Source organism: Schistocerca gregaria, chromosome 1, assembly GCF_023897955.1.
Source record: "Schistocerca gregaria isolate iqSchGreg1 chromosome 1, iqSchGreg1.2, whole genome shotgun sequence".
NCBI classification, from domain to species: Eukaryota; Metazoa; Arthropoda; class Insecta; order Orthoptera; family Acrididae; genus Schistocerca; species Schistocerca gregaria.
Genome location: NC_064920.1, coordinates 1164786151 through 1164804475, shown reverse-complemented (window position 1 = coordinate 1164804475; position 18325 = coordinate 1164786151).

The window sequence follows — 18325 nt, the reverse complement described above, 5'->3', positions numbered from 1 at the left end:
AGATTCTTCTTGTCAGTAGGCTCAGCAACGACTCCCTTTACAGTCGCTGTGACCCAACTTCTCGCCTTTGGCACCCAGCGGGCAACACCTCAAGGAACCAACGGTTATACATCTCCTTTGGAAATTATCGACACTCTTTAAACGTTATCTTTCGCCTCTTCTTAATCACGTAGTCCCTCCAGACGCACTGCAGTTATCGCTGCATGTAGCTGTAACACTACAGCTGTAATGCTGTACTGATTTATTTTGCCTTTTGTTTTGTTTAATGTTATAACGTTAAGTTTCTGCAAATTTTTTTGGATTGGATTGATACTCTGAGAGTGTTTATTCTTTCCTCTGTTAAAAACTTTGATGTCTTAAAGTGTAGAAAGTGTAATCTATGTGATATATACGATATGAGCAAATGATATGTTGGTCTTTCTCACTTTTGGTTATCTTTGAGATTGATTAATTTTCTTTAAATAATTTTTTTGTCGAATTACCAATATGTGCAAATGTTCTGTTTTATTTAAAATGATTGTTTGCAATTATGTAAACTCCTTGCCTTCAGTTAGGGTTCTTACTTATTTTGTAAGTGTTGTGGTTCCCATCAGGAACGGAACTGTGTGGTTGGCTTAGGTAGAAAAGCGGGAACCAAGAGTCAGTCGGGGATGAGCTACCAAATTGTCAATTGCTCATGTAAAAGCTGCATATTGGTGCCGAGAGGGGCTTTCCGTGCCACTTTCCAATGCCTCGGATGGATGGATAAAGAACTGGAGATATTCTGGAATTGATGTCTATCATAGACACCAAGAAATGACAGAGTTAGACAATTGTGCCTACAAATCCACCTACCAACATGCAATCGCCACCACATTGGGCAATCACTGTAACGGAACACTATAGTAATTTAAAGTGAAGGATCAGCTTGTTGGATGTGTTAGTGTGCTCAAATATAAGGTAATTTATAACTGAATTTTTATACCTACCTCGATTTTTTTTCTTTATCATAACACCTCTCAGGTTCCTCTCCATATGAACTAAAATGATTACCGAGTGTCCTTATTGAAAGCACATTAAAGCCAAGTGTTTTAACTAATTAATGCCTCTTGAACATAATAAAAACAAAGTTAAATTTAAAGTGGCAAGAGAGTGAGTTAAAGTAAATGATGCTTGCTGACTATAATTTTCCTATAAAAACTGATTATTAATATGTTGTTGCCTACTTTAAAATTAAAAGTTATTAAAACTGAGGCTTATAAAGTTTTACTTAGTAAATGATCACATTGCTGCCTGTTGTAAATCGCAAAAGGTGAGTCAGTATCTTACAAATGTGTTATTTTTGTGTCTCACAGTAGTAAAAGTAGAAAACTGCAATAGTGGAAAGATTTACTCATGCTCACAAAGCACTTGTTTCTTTTGAGTATTTAAAGTGCATATTAATAGTGTAATAGGATCCACAGGTTATCCTTTATGCTCGTGATAAATAACAATTAATAGAAAGATCACTATTTTGAAAACAGTAATTTCTTTATTCAAAAGACAGTGAGAAGTAACCTGTTAGTGAATTCCACTTAACTTTCAATCTAAATAGAAAAGTATTTAGCTGAGAGAGACTTAACCTGTGGCCAGTTCATAATTTCGCAATGAACTACATTTAAAATTTTATGTCAGCTAGGCAAATGTGTGAAAAGTAATACTGCATCTATGTCCAATTTATGATTTTACAGTGAATATTAATAGTAATGTTATAAAGACCATTCAATTTGAATAAGCCCTGAAAGTAATAGTGTGCATTGTTATCTGTTATATTTATGCAAATAATTTGTTCTACTCTGTCAACTCCAGACTTAACGTTAACATCTGCAGGTGTCAGAGTTCATTACACAAGCGTGTGGCAAAATATAGGGTGTGTTTGTCCGTTAAAGTTACTCATACCTACTTTCTTAAACAAGAATGTTAATCATTCTATTGCCTAATTAAGCTGGCGACCGTTCTCTTTATTCTTTAAACAGTGTAGCTAGGTAAAATATTATTTGTTACTGTTTGAATATTTACGTAATCCTGACTTTCACTTCCGATAAGCCACGGTCAACATAACAAAATTCCTCTCAGAGGGTAACACTGCTCTTCTTATTCATACTATAATTCCTTGAATAAGAATAATTTCACTATACGAACTGCGTTCAGCTTTGAGGTTATGGTATAGTAGTAGCGGAAGGAAGTGTAATACTTTGTCGTGACAGGAATATTTGTTCTGTTCGGGCATAGTACGTAATAAACCAAATTTGTTATGTGACTGCATAAGCTACGTAAATACGATTGCAGTGTTATATAGCAAGCCATCGGGATGAGAACTACAGGTATGACAAGGCATGAGAGAGATTATTTGCCGCTAGCAATAATGGTTGTGAGTCTAGATTTTTTCTGCGTCAGTGAAGATAGCAGAGACACGTGGGCAGTGCGGCAGAAGTGAAACAGCCATACGCTCTTCCATTAAAGCACCCGGGCTCCTACGAAACCGTGACCTCTTTGCTTGTGAGCTCAGGCAAACTTGCTGTTTGCTAAAGTGAAATTTGTTTCTTGTCTTTGTGAAGAATATGGGTTTGAGTCTGTCAAACCGTGGTTGAGGGTACTTTAATACCACCATTTATTGCAACTGGTGGCCTGTCTTATTCACCTGCTACGCTGTAGAGAAGTAACGTTGCTTCTCTACAGTATAATTTTCAAATACACTTGACAATGGCCTAGTATGTGCGTATACTTCATAATTTTTCAGTTAAGCAATTGGAGCAGTTTTTCCTTAATTAAACAGCACGTATATTACGCACCCCTCGTTACTGCAATTATATGCCCAACCCATTTTGTAAATCAGTCTTTCCATTAGTCAATACTGTGCTATAACCCTTACAGTATTTCTTGAGATTAACGTTCACAGGTAGACAGAAAATGGTCGCTGGGGATTTTAAATTACATATATGTATTGTATTTATGGTCTCCAGATCTTGTTAACTAAGTAAACGCAGATGAGTCATATTAGTCTCCCTTGACGTCCAAAAATTCTTTTGGTCAGGTATGGCGCTCTGAACTGCTCTTCAGGCTACAAACCTATGCACTCCCAGTTAATTATCACCACCTTATAGCGTCCTTCCCTCAACACCGACCTACGTACGTTACAATCAGCCACACTTGCTCCCGCATATTTCACTCATTGCAGGTTTGGTTCAAATGGCTCGAAGCACTATGGGACTTAACATCTATGGTCATCAGTCCCCTAGAACTTAGAACTACTTAAACCTAACTAACCTAAGGACAGCACACAACACCCAGCCATCACGAGGCAGAGAAAATCCCTGACCCCGCCGGGAATCGAACCCGGGAACCCGAGCGTGGGAAGCGAGAACGCTACCGCACGACCACGAGATGCCGGCATTGCAGGTTTGCCTGAATGCTCTGTCATCTCACGCCTCTTTTATATAATGAACTCAGGAGGCATAACTGCCATCCTCAACATTCTTCCTGCTTTATGGTGACCACATTGCCTACCCATTCACCTAGCGTTTCTTTTTTTCTTTCTTTTTTCCCCTCATCAGTCTTTTGACTGGTTTGACACTGCCTGCCACGAATCCGTCTAATGCGTCAAATTTTTCTTCTCAGAGTAGCACTTGCAACCTACATTCGCAGTTCCAGTCTACTGCACCATCTAGTAGAAGTTATTCCCTGGCGCCCTAGCAGTTGTCCTGTTTCATTGTTATTTCTATTTGTCAGTATTTTCCGTATGATTCTTTCATCGCCAATTCTGCACGAACCTCCTCATTCCTTACCTTATCAGTCCACCTAATTTTCAACATTCTTCTGTAGCACTATGTCTCGAAGACTCCGATTCCAGTTTTCCACAGTCCATGTTCAACTACCTTACAATGAAGTGCTCCAAATGAACATTCTCAGAAATTTTTCCGTAAATGAAGACCAGTATTTGATACTAGCAGTCTTTTCTCAGTCGGGACTATCCATTCTACCGGTGCTAGTCTGCTTTTTATGTCCTCCTCGCCGGCTTGAGTGGCCGAGCCGTTCTAGGCGTTTTAGTCCGGAGCCGCGTTGCTGCTACGGTCTCAGGTTCGAATCCTGCCTCGGGCATGGATGTGTGGGATGTCCTTAGGTTTAAGTCTGATCTGACCTGATCTGATGACCTCAGATGTTAAGTCCCATAGTGCTTAGAGCCATTTGAGCCATTTCTCCTCCTCGCTCCGTCCGTCATGGTTTATTTTGCTGACTAGAAAGCAGAATTCCTTAACTTTGTCTACTTTGTACTCCACAATTCTGATGTTACGTTTCTCGCTGCTATCACTTGTGCTCCTTCTCACTACTTTCGTGTTTCTCCGATCTACTTTCATCCACATTCTGTACTCATTAGACTATTCAGTCCATTCAGATTGTAACACCATAGCCCTAATACTCCAATGATTTATTTTGCTTTTGTTTCATTTACTATTACACTGTTAAGCTTCTGTAAATGTGTTTGAGTGATAAATAACACAGGATTGTATACTCCTGTCTTTGTAAAAACTTTGATGTCATGTTTTGGTTCTAGACAAAGTAGTGCATCTGTCATTTAAATTCTTTGTCCCATTTGGAGGGAACAAAAATTACTGTATATAATTGTAACTTTTTGTGAATAATTTTTGGTAGAAATGTTAATATGTGCAAATGTTGTTTTATTTAATGTATTTGGTTACTGTTATGTAAACTGTTGATCCTCACTTGGGTTCCTAGTTATTCTGTATGTAAAAGTTGTTGTCGTTCCCCTCGGAAACGTAACTGTGTAGCGCGCGCAAATTGTGGTTGGCCCATGTAGAAAAGGTGGAACAAGAGTCAGTCGGGGACGAGGTACCAGTCGTGGACGAGCTACGAGTCGGGGACGAGCTGCAAAAACTGTGTACGGCCATGTAAATGCTGCATATTGTGCTGGTTCCGAGAGAGGTTTTTTTCTGCCATTTTCCAATGCCTCGGATGGATGGATAAATAGCTGGAACTATTATGGAATTTGTATCTATCATCGCCACCAAGAAATGACAGACCAACAATTCTACCTGTAATTCCACCTACCGACATGCCATCGCCACCACATTGCGCAATCACTGTAATGGAGCACTATAGCAATGTACAGCTAAATGGATGTGTTAGTGTGCTCAAATATAAGGTAATTTATAACAGAGTTTATGTACCTATCTTGATTTTTCTCCTTATCATAACACCTCTCAGGTTCCTCTCCGTCTGAACTAAAGTGATTTCCGAGTGTCCCTACTGAAAGAACATTAAAGCCCAGTGTTTTTGCTAATTAATGCCTCTTGAACATAGTAAAAAGAAAGTTAAGGTGGCAAAGAGAGTGAGTTAATGATGCTTGCTAAAAATAATTTTCCTAGTAAAACTGCTTATTAATGTGTTGTTGCCAACTTCAGATTAGTTCGTAAGACTGAGGCTTATAAAGTTTTGCTTAGTAAATGATCACATTACTGCCTGTTGTAAATCGCAGAAGGTGATTCAGTATCTTACATATATGTTAATTTTGTCTCTCAATGAAGTAAAGGTGCAAAACTGCAGTGTGAAACGTTATATACTCATGTTTGCTAAGTGTTTGTCTCTCTTGTGTATTAGAAGTGCATATTAATAATATAACAGGATCCACAGTTTGTCTATTGTGTTAATGCTAGGTAACAAGTAATTGGAAAACCACTAATTATGAAAAACATTATTTCTTTATTCAAATGATAGTGAGAAGCAACCTGTTAGTGGATTCCAATTAACTTTGATTTTAAATAGTAAATCCAATTAATGATTCTGCAGTGAACAGTAATAATAACGTTATAAAAAACCATTCAGTTTGTGTAAGCCCTGAAAGTAATAGTGTGTTTCGGTATCTGTTATAATTTTGCAAATAGTTTGTGTTGCTCTAACTGTTAGTTTCAATCTTACCGTAAACATGCCTGTGTCAAGAGTTCACTGCACTCGCGTGTGACAAAGTATAGGTTATGTTTATCTATTAAAGTTACTAATAACTATTTATTGAACGAGAATGTTAATCATTCTCTTGCCTAGTTAGGCTGTCGACCGTTTTCTTTACGTGTTAAACAGTGCAAATAGGCAAAATTTGGTTTGTTACTGTTCAAATGTTTAGGTAATTGTGACTTTCATTTCCGATAAGCCACCTCCGTTAGGTACAACACGGTCAACATAACAGAATTCCTCTCAGAGGGTAACTCTGCTCTGTTGCTTTATACCATAATTGCTTTGACAAGATAGTTTTATTTCATAACCTGCTTCAAGCTTTAAGGTTATGGTACAACAGTAGCAGACGCAAGTGTTATAAGATGATCCTGTAATTCTTCTTCACTTTCAATGAAAATAACTGTGTCATTACTGAATCTTATCATTGATATCATTTGACCACGAGTTTTAATTTCACTCTTCAGTCCTCAATGTCCGCCATTGCTTCTTCGATGAATAGATTTAACGTAGGGGCGACAGACTGTATCTTTATCTTACACCATTTTTAGTGCGAGAACTTAATTTTCTACTTCCACTCTGATTGTCCCCTCTCGGCTCTTGTACATGTTGTACACTGCCCGTCTTTCCCTATAGCTAACCACTATTATTCTCCGAATTTCGAACATCTTTTACCTCTTGACACTGTCAATCGCGTTTTTAAGGTCAGCAGATCCTACGTCAGAACAGCGTCTCTGTGGCATTTACCTTTTCTAAAGTCGAACTGATGGTTATGTAGAGATCCTCTGTTATCTTTTTCATTCTTCTATATATTATTCTTGTCAGCAATTTAGATGAACGAGCCACTAGAACGATAGTGCGATAATTCTCGCACCTGTCCGCTCTTGCTGTTTTGGGATCTGTGTGGATGATGGTTTTCCGGAAGTTCAAATGATCAAATGATTATGAATTCCTAAGGGACCAAACTGCTGATGTTATCGGTCCCTAGACTTACACACTACTTAAACTAACTTATGCTAAGAACAACACACACCCGTTCCCGTGGGAGTACTTGAAACTCCTGCGGGAGGGGCCACACAGTCCGTGACATGGCGCCTCAAACTTCGCGCGGCATCTCCGCGTGGCCTTTCCGAAAGTCTCATAGATTCCACACACTAACGTGAAGAGTGTGTGTGTATTGAACAGGGGACCTAGAAACGACGGAGAGGCTTCGACCCAGCCGTAGCCCTCAGTGGTTCACATCCTCGCAACTGGCTACAGCAGTCCACTCACCCCACTGCCGCCCAGGTTTACTGTGCGGTTCGACCGCCAGTGGACCCCAACGTGAACGTCGCATACCAGACGAGTGTAAACGCAAATGTTTGCATGGTAGAGTAATTCCGGTGTATGTGTTTGTGCAACAATCGCCGACATAGTGTAACTGAGGTTGAATAAGGGGAACCAGCCCGTATTCGCCGAGGCAGATACAAAACCGCCTTAAAAACAGTCCGCAGGCTGGCCGGCACACCGGACTTGGACATTAATCCGCCGGGCTCATTCGTGCCGGGCTCCGGTACGCCTTGTCGCATTAGACCGCGCGGCTAACCGGGCTGGCAACGTGAATAGTAGTTTTGTTGCCATTTCTTCAAAGATTCTAGAAAGTAAAGCGGAATATTAGCAGTCCCTTCTGCCTTATTTTATCTTAAGTCATTCGAAGCTCATTTACCTTCTGATTCTAATACTAGGTATTCTATCTCTCTCCTGTGAATTCAACAGGTTTCCCCTTGCACTCTTAATATTACCGCCATAGCTTTTCATTTCATCAAAGGTTGTTTTGAATTTTCTATATGCTGAGTCATTCCCCCGACCACTTTTACTTGTTCTATTTCTTCATTTTGTCTTAGCTCCCCGGAATTTCCTACTCATTTCGTTGTTAACTGACTTGTGTTTCTGTGTTCCCTGTATGTTTTTGTACTTTATTCTTTCCTCTTTTTACCACTCACCGCGCCCTTTAAGTCTCCCAGGTCTCGCTCCAACGTCACTGGAATCTCCAAGTCGAGCGATGCTGGCGATGGTGGAAGGAAGATGAAGGATATGAAGAATGCAGTCGTAATCACCTACGAATTCTCAGCAGTAAATCAATCCAGTAATGTTATCTGAAATTGCCCGAGGAGTACCTTTTGCTCCATGTTGTGCTTTCCTATTACTCTAGTTTGTTGTCGGAGGGAAACGCATACTGACAGACGTGGCCCAACGCAAATTTGAAAAGGGGAGTGCGTAATGATGCCGGTAAATCGCTTTATACTCTACCGTTGAGAGGCAGACCTCGAATTTTAGATCGGTGTACAATTAAAGATCTGATAATTTATTACTCAGTTTTCGAATAACGCCAATGCCGGACTGGCACCACGTCAGCACTTTTGCATGCTTTTCACCAATAGCTGCAAAAACACCTAATGGAAATTAATCAAAAGTGATATGATTGGAGTGTTAAATAAATATTAAAGGTAATATTTTAAATGAAAGTAAATTTAGTCATTGTTCTTAAGATTTAACAAGGTAGATGCTTATGAAGCGAAAGCTGAAGAATAGGAAACGATACGAAACAGCATCCCCCCACATGAACCACGGATCTTGCCGTTGGTGGGGAGACTTGCGTGCTTCAGCGATGCAGATAGCCGTACCGTAGGTGCAACCATAGCGGAGGGGTATCTGTTGAGAGGCCAGACAAACGCGTGGTTCCTGAAGAGGGGCAGCAGCCTTTTCAGTAGTTGCAAGGGCAACAGTCTGGATGATTGACTGATCTGGCCTTGTAACAATAACGAAAACGGCCTGGCAGTGCTGGTACTGCGAACGGCTGAAAGCAAGGGGAAACTACAGCCGTAATTTTTCCCGAGGGCATGCAGCTTTACTGTAGGATTAAATGATGGTGGTATCCTCTTGGGTAAAATATTCCGGAGGTAAAATAGTCCCCCATTCGGATCTCCGGGCGGGGACTACTCAAGAGGATCCCGTTATCAGGAGAAAGAAAACTGGTGTTCTACGGATCGGAGTGTGGAATGTCAGATCCCTTAATGGCTCAAGTAGGTTAGAAAATTTAGAAAGGGAAATGGATAGGTTAAAGTTAGATATATGGCAATTAGTGAAGTTCGGTGGCAGGAGGAACAAGACTTCTGGTCAGATGACTACAGGGTTATAAACACAAAGTCTAATAGGGGTAATGCAGCGGTAGGTGTAATAATAAATATGAAAATAGGAATGCGAGTAAGCTACTACAAACAGCATAGTGAACGCATTATTGTGGCCAAGATAGATACGAAGCCCACACTACTACAGTAGTACAAGTTTATATGCCAACTAGCTCTGCAGATGACGAAGAAATTGAAGAAATGTATGATGAAATAAAAGAAATTATTCAGATAGTGAAGAGTGACGAAAATTTAATAGTCTTGGATGACTGGAATTCGGTAGTAGGAAAAGGGAGACAAGGAAACGTAGTAGATGAATATGGATTGAGGCTAAGAAATGAAAGAGGAAGCTGCCTGGTAGAATTTTGTTCAGAGCACAACTTAATCATAGCTGACACTTGGTTCAAGAATCATAAAAGAAGGCTGTATACATGGAAGAAGCCTGGAGATACTGACAGGTTTCAGATAGATTGTATGGTGGGAAGACAGAGATTTAGGAACCAGGTTTTAAATTGAAAAACATTTCCAGGGGCAGATGTGGACTCTGACCACAATCTATTGGTTATGACCTGTAGAATAAAACTGAAGAAACTGTAGAAAGGTGGGAATTTAAGGAGATGGGACCTGGATAAACTGAAAACCAGAGGTTGTACAGAGCTTCAGGGAGAGCATAAGGGAACAATTGACAGGAATGGGGGAAAGAAATACAGTAGAAGAAGGATGGGTAGCTTTGAGGGATGAAGTAGTGAAGGCAGCAGAGGATAAAGTAGGTAAAAAGACGAGGGCTACTAGAAATCCTTGGGTATCAGAAGAAACATTGAATTTAATTGTTGAAAGGAGAAAATATAAAAATGCAGTAAATGAAGCAGGCAAAAAGGAATAAAAACATCTCAAAAATGAGATCGACAGGAAGTGCTAAATGGCTACGCAGGAATGGCTAGAAAACAAATGTAACGATGTAGAGGCTTATCTCACTAGGGGTAAGATAGATAGTGCCTACAGGAAAATTAAAGAGACCTTTGGAGATAAGAGAACGGCTTGTATGAACATCAAGAGCTCAGATGGAAACCCAGTTCTAACAAAGAAGGGAAAGGTGGAAGGAGTATATAGAGGGTCTATACAAGGGCGATGTACTTGAGGACAATATTATGGAAATGGAAGAGGATGTAGATGAAGATGAAATGGGAGATACCATACTGCGTGAAGAGTTTGACGGAACACTGAAAGACCTGAGTCGAAGCAAGGCTCCCAGAGTAGACAGCATTCCATTGGAACTACTGACGGCCTTGGGAGAGCCAGTCATGACAAAATTATACCATCTGGTGAGCACGATGTATGAAACAAGCGAAATACTCTCAGACTTCTAGAAGAATATAATAATTCCAATCCCAAAGAAAGCAGGTGTTGACAGATGTGAAAATTACCGAACCATCAGTTTAATAAGTCACAGCTGCAAAATACTAACGCGAATTCATCGCAGAGGAATCGAAAAACTAGTAGAAGCCAACCTCGGGGAATAGCAGTTAGGATTCCGTAGAAATATTGTAACACGTGAGGCATTACTGACCCTACGACTTATCTTAGAAGCTACATTAAGGAAGGGCAAAACTTCGTTTCTATCATTTGTAGACTTAGAGAAAGTTTTTGACAATGTTGACTGGATTACTCTCTTTCAAATTCTAAAGGTGGCAGGGGTAAAAATACAGGGAGCGAAAGGCTATTTACAATTTGTACAGAAACCAGATGGCAGTTATAAGAGTCGAGGGACACGAAAGTGAAGCAGTGGTTGGGAAGGGAGTGAGACAGGGTTGTAGTCTCTCCCCGATGTTATTCAATCTGTATTTTGAGCAAGCAGTGAAAGAAACGAAAAGAAAAATTCGGAGTAGGAATTAAAGTCCAAGGAGAAGAAATAGAAACTTTGAGGTTCGCCGATGACATTGTAATTCTGTCAAACAGCAAAGAACTTGGAAGAGCAGGTGAACGGAATGGATAGGGTCTTGAAAGGAGGATATAAGATGAACAGAAACAAAAGCAAAAGTAGGATAATGGAAATTACTCGAATTAAGTCGGGTGATGCTGAGGGAATTAGATTAGGAAATGAGACACTTAAAGTAGTAAAGGAGTTTTGCTATTTGGGGAGCATAATAACTTATGATAGTCGAAGTAGAGAGGATATAAAATGTAGACCGGCAATGGCAAGGAATGCGTTTCTGAAGAAGAGAAATTTGTTAGCATCGAGTATATATTTAAGCGTCAGGAAGTCGTTTCTGAAAGTATTTGTATGGAGTGTAGCCATATATGGAAGTGAAACATGGTGAATAAATTGTTTGGACAAGAAGAGAATAGAAGCTTTAGAAATGTGGTGCTACAGAAGAATGCTGAAGATTAGATGGATAGATCACATAACTATAGAGGAAGTGTTGAATAGGATTGGGGAGAAGAGACGTTTGTGGCACAACTTGACCAGAAGAAGGGATCGGTTGGTAGGCCATATTCTGAGGCATCAAGGGATCACGAATTTAGCATTGGAGGGCAGCGTGGGTGGTAAATATCGTAGAGGGAGACCAAGAGATGAATACACTAAGCAGATTCAGAAGGATGTAGGTTGCAGTAGGTACTGAGAGATGAAGAAGCCTGCACAGGATAGAGTAGCAAGGAGAGCTGAATCAAAGCAGTCTGAGGACTGAAGACCACAACAACAACAACAACAACAACAACAACATACGAAACAGCAAGGCATCCCCTTTCGGACGAACAAAAAATGTAAGGCCAGCGCCGTCCTTTTTCATCAGAGAAAGTATTACAAGTGCTTATTAACATTTGTCACCTCTCTGGTCAACACATTTCATAAACATAAAGAAAGAAAATTTTCTTGAGGACTTAAAAGGCTTCACGTAAATCTACGGAAAAACCAAGATATCAGCTTTTGTCTCACCCCTTGGCGTTAATGGAATGCCTGTGTCATTACGATTCAACACAAAGCTCAAAACCGACTTAAAGTACTAAAGTGACTAGCAAACAGCACATAGGGGTCTACATCCAGCTACGATTAGCGTTCGTTATAAATCCGCCATCTACCTCATCCTCACGTAAGCCAACGTTACCTGTATCTCCAGGTCTCCTAAATTACATATGTCTCTTTAAATTTTGTAAAGACATGCCTCGCCTCCCGCATCCGCCTACCTTCCGCAACACCCATCGCGTACCTACTCATCCACTTCCCGCACCTTATTCGCTGCCTACAGTATCTTCGGAACCGATAGATAAACCGCAAAATCTATGTACCGGCTTCCTATTTTCACCAAATAATCACCAGTGCAGGTAACGTGCGCCCCCCCCCCCCCCCCTACATACATATTCCACCTTCCATTCTCCTTCAAACCTTTCCGCGGGGATGTAAACCAGTTCCCATTCCTCAGCAACGAAATCCGCTTGAGGTACACCCTTCTCTTTAACCCTAGCCACTACGCTCCACCTCACACCTTCCTTCCATTTTCCCACCTCCTACATCTACCAACTTGCTTACTCTTAGTCATCACTCCGTCTTCGTCCTCGTCACAAACATTTTTATTCATCACTAGTATCACCATTACACCAGATCGCCATTCACATTATCGTCAGTGACTTTACACTACTGGCAATTTAAATTCCTACACCACGAATATGACGTGCTACAGAAGATAAATTTAACCGACAGGAACAAAATGCTGTGATATGCAAATGATTAGCTTTTCAGAGCATTCACATAAGGTTGGCGCCGGTATCGACACGTACAACGTGCTCACATGAGGAAAGTTTCCATCCGATTTTTCATACACAAACTGCAGTTGACCGGCGTTGCCTGGTGAAACGTAGTTGTGATGCCTCGTGTAAAGAGGAGAAATGCGTAACATCACGTTTCCGACTTTGATAAAGGATAGTGGCCTATCGCGATTGCGGTTTATCGTACCGCAACATTGCTGCTCGCTTTGGCCGAGGTCAAATGACTGTTTGCTGAATATGGAAACGGTGGGTTCACGACGGTAATACGGAACCCCCTGCTGGATCCCAACGGCCTCGTACAACCAGCAGTCGAGATAACAGGCATCTTATCCGTATGGCTGTAACGGATCCTGCACCCACGTCTAGATTCCAGAGTCAGATGGGGACGTTTGCAAGACAACAAACACCAGCATGAACAGTTCGACGACGTTTGCAGCAGCAGGGACTATCAGCTCGGAGACCATGGCTGCGGTTACCCTTGACGCTGCATCACAGACAGGAGCGCCTGCGACGAACCTGGGTGGCAAAACGTTATTTTTTGGATGAATGCAGGTTCTGTTTACAGCATAAGCGTCCGTGTTTGGCGACATCGTGGTGAACGCACATTGGAAACCTGTATTCGTCATCGACATACTGGCGCATCACACAGCGTGATGGTATGAGGTGCCATTGGTACACGTGTCGATGACCTCTTATTCACATTGACGGCATTTAGAACAGTGGACGTTACATTTCAGATGTGTTACGACCCGTGGCTCTGCCCTTCATTCGATCCCTGCGAGACTCTATATTTCAGCAGGATAATGCACGACCGCATGTTGCAGATCCTGTACGGGCCTTTCTGGATACAGAAAATGTTCGAGTGCTGCCCTGGCCAGCACATTTTCCAGATCTCTCACCAATTGAAAAGGTCTAGTCAGTGGTGGCCAAGCAACTGGCTCGTCTCAATACGCCAGTCACTACCATTGATGAACTGTGGTATCGTGTTGAAGCTGCATGGGCAGATGTACATGTACACGCCGTGCAAGCTCTGTTTGACTAAATGCCCCGGTCTATCAAGGCCGTTATTACGGCCAGAGGTGGTTGTTCTGGGTACTGATTTCCCAGGATGTATGCACCCAAATTGCTTGGAAATGTAATCACATGTCATTTGTAGTATAATATATTTGTCTCAGGAATACCCGTTTATCATCTGCATTTCTTCTTGGTGTAGCAATTTTAATAGTCAGTAGTGTATTTTAAATGTAATACAAAATCAGTCACAGAGTTTCACAAAATCATCAATATTGTCCGGCAGTTTGATTTTTAAAATTTTCATTTCGTCATCGAATTTTCTGTGAAAATTGTAAATATTTTCCTCCAATGCGTTTTTAAAATATCATTACTTTCTGTCATCTGTTTTTATGCAGTTAAAGCTATCTTTCAATTTGTGTAATTTCTGCCTCAATAATGGATTTATTTGCTGCCATGCCGCCCCTCCCCTGTCTCGTAAACTGAGCTACGGCCTGGAGAGCTGTGTGCTGACGACTACTCCTCCATATCCGCATCCAAAGACTCCTGTGGTCTGAGGATGACACGGTGGCCGGTCGGTCCCGTTGTCCCTTCATGGCCTGTTCGGGCGGAGTTTACCTTAGATCCCGCCCCTTCCCTTCGTAGGGAAGAGAAATAACACTTAACAGAAAGGGGAAAAAAACGAAAGCCAAAGCTATTATGTTGTCAGGAGTTTGGGGATGTCGCTCTACCAGGCTCTAGCGAGGGGGGACACCGGAGTCGGTATGGCTCGTTGTAGAAAATGGCGCGCTGTCTGGAGTGGTGCGCCTTGCGCGTGTTCGCGTTGCGTGGACCAGCACGTGTCCGGGATCCCGCCACAACCGCCGCTGCGTGTAATTCAACATAATTTATACGCGCCGGCCGTAATGGCCGGGCGGCGGGGCCCGGTGCGGCGTCAGCACGGGACATTGTCCTCCAGAAACACTGTGTCCCCGCGCGCCGCTTTTACGGCCCCCCGCTCGTAAACGGCACCGCCACCGCTGCGCCACCGGCGGCCGGCCGCCGCCCCCGGCAGCTGCAGTCGAGATAACTGCCCATAACGCGCCAAGGCGGGCCCCGCCGCCCCCGCATTACGGCGCGTCGACGTGTGCGTCCTCAGCGCCGACCGTAAATTCGTCCATAATGTTCTCCTTGTAATCAGGCTTTGACAGGCCACAAACGTCCCTGCGGGCTCCCTCCAGCCTCATATGCGAGCCTCTGACGGCGAATACACCCTTCCACTTTCTGCTGGGGCAATCCGATGTACTGCAGCGTGTTCTACTGATCAAGGTTTACATTACACTGTGACACGTTTGTCCGCTTCAGGTACTGGTGTTTCATATTAGAAATCCCTCGAGTCGCTACAAGCTGTATGTAGAGACTAAAGAGTTAGTAATAAAATAGTCTTTTCTGCGTCGATGGTCTATCGGTGTCTCGGTAGTCAACTCTGGGTTTCAGCCATTAGTGTTACATTCCCCAATGGAAACTAGTGTGAGGTAACAGGCGAGTTGTGGCGCCTTGGAGATATTCTGAGCTCAGAGTTGGCGACCACAGCAAACAGAACACAGCATGTTGTTCTCAATGGAGAGACGTCTACAGACGTTAAAGTAACCTCTGGCGTGCCACAGCGAGTGTAATGGGAGCATTTCTTTTCACAATATGTGTAAACGACCTAGTAGATAGTGTCGGAAGTTCCATGAGGCTTTTCGCGGATGATGCTGTAGTATACAGAGAAGTTGCAGCATTACAAAATTTTAGCGAAATACAGGAAGATCTCCAACGGATAGGCACTTGGTGCAGGCAGTGGCAACTGACCATTAACATAGACAAATGTAATGTATTGCGAATAGATAGGAAGAAGGATCCTTTATTGTATGATTACATGATAGTGGAACAAACACTGGTAGCAGTTACTTCTGTAAAATATCTGGGAATATGCGTGCGGAACGATTTGAAGTGGAATGATCATATAAAATTAATTGTTTATAAGGCGGGTACGAGGTTGAGATTCATTGGGAGAGTCTTTAGAAAATGTAGTCCATCAACACTGGAGGTGGCTTACAAAACACTTGTTCGACATATACTTGAGTATTGCTCATCAGTGTGGGATCCGTACCAGGACGGCTTGACAGAGGAGATAGAGAAGATCCAAAGAAGAGCGGCACGTTTCGTCACAGGGTTATTTGGTAACCCTGATAGCGTTAAGGAGATGGTTAACAAACTCAAGTGGCACACTCTGCAAGAGAGGCGCTCTGCATCGCGGAGTAGCTTGCTAGCCCAGTTTTTGAGAGGGTGCGTTTCTGGATGAGGTATCGAATATATTGCTTCCCCCTTCTTATACCTCCCGAGGAGATCACGAATGTAAAATTTGAGAGATTCGAGCGCTCACGGAGGCTTTCAGACAGTCGTTCTTCCCGCGAAGCATACGTGACTGGAACAGAAAAGGGAGTTAATGACAATGGAACTTAAAGTGCCCTCCGCCACACACCGTTGGGTGGTTTGCGGAGTATAAATGTAGATGTAGATGTAAACACGTGGTGCCAAACGTAAGCCGGACGAGAGGGGTAGCCCCAGGGCATGGTCCAGCCGCGTGGCCAGGAATTCCGCTGTGACGAGGCCGGTGCTTTGTGTCGGTGAAGGAGATCTCTATGACGGGAGTGCCAAAGATGGCGGCTTTGAGCATCCATAATGGCAGACATTTCACAGTTAATATAGAAATTAACAGTAGCCAGATTAATCACGATAACTCAAAAAGAAATATTACCATTATTTGCACGACGATTCTGATGGTGTAATCAGAGTTTCAATATATTTATTTGTTTAAAGTTTGATATCTGACTTTAAATTATACAAGTTACACCAAGCAACGAATTTCCAAAATCTAAACGGTTCATTCTATTTCGTCGATTTACATTTCTTTAGAAGGCAACTAGAGTAATTCTAAATTGGTATGAAATACAGGCATGTAATTTGAATAGTACAAGAGTTATCGGAGGTCAAAGTGGCCGATTACTATCGATGGCGTCAGTCCACAAGTACTCCACAGTTGCACGAGAAAACGGTAGCAGCATGCTTGTAAATAGAGCGTGTTTACGGTCCAACCGTGGGAATATTTAGTTGATTCCAAATATTGAAATGTAGATCCAGTACTTCGAAAGTGTCAATCACATCTCTAGTGACTAATAGAGACGTATGGAGGCTGGGGGGGCGGGGGGGGGGGGAGCATCGTTTCAGTACACGGAGGTGCTGGACGCTACGGCGGGACCGACGGACAGTCGTCTGAAAAGACTGGGAGAGTGGAGCAGTTTGCGTGAGGCCGAGGAGGACAGAAATCTTTCGGAGTGCCGAACTGTGCTATTGTGTGATTTCCGTGGCTTCTGCAGTGAAGTCGTAGTATACATTCAGAAGTGAATATCTCGCGAGCTATGCTGTTCTTCATAAGTAATTGTGTGAAGTAGGAATCTATAGTTTCCCTGTTATTCAACCTATATTTTATTTAATTGCTGCACCATCGACACCGATAAGTGTTTTGCAGAAATGTACCGCATTCTCAAAAGTACTTCTACTTTCGTGCTCATCATTTGAAGTCGTTAAGATAGTATCTGCAGATTTTATTTAATTTGCAATCTTGCATTTATAAATTTATATGTTACTTTCATAATTTGCAATTGCCGATTGATATAAACCTTCGACCATTCGATTCACGCGTGTATCCTTATCGAATACTGTAGATCAACAGCAGTATTTGGCCAGTAATGCGGCAACTACTTATGCCAGACCCTAGGCAACGAAACCAGCGAAAACATATAATATTTCAACTCTGAGTCCGAGGGTACGTAGTTGAGGTCCCAAATCCATTCATCACTGTATTGTTTGAAAGTCCGCACTAGCCAAGAAAAATCAAACAGAAGAGGGGCAACTAGTTAGCAGCTGGGAACGATGGAGAGGAGATGGTAGCTGGGAACGAGGAGAGGCGATGAATCAGCGACAGAAGTGCCTGGCAAAAATCATAGGCCCTCAGCCAGTACTCATGCTAGAGAATCTCATCGTAATGACATTTCTCTATCCACCTTTGACGCGTGCGCATTGAGTATGGACAAGTATGACACCTACATGGGATTCTTGTTGCTAGTTTGCACTTGTTAATCATTATACAGTCCCCAGACAACTGAAGTGCGAACGCCTTCTGGAAGCTAGGTGCAAGGAGACGCCTCAGCGGAGGTGGGAAACTAAATAATGTCACCATCAAGGGAATACGAGCTGGTGTTTCAAGCTTACTGGCCAACAGACTGAACCAAGGCGTATGCCAGACTGAAGTCCGAACCCCTCTGCAGCGTCTCACCTATTGACGACGGGTTATAATGTTAACGTTGATCCGTCCATCG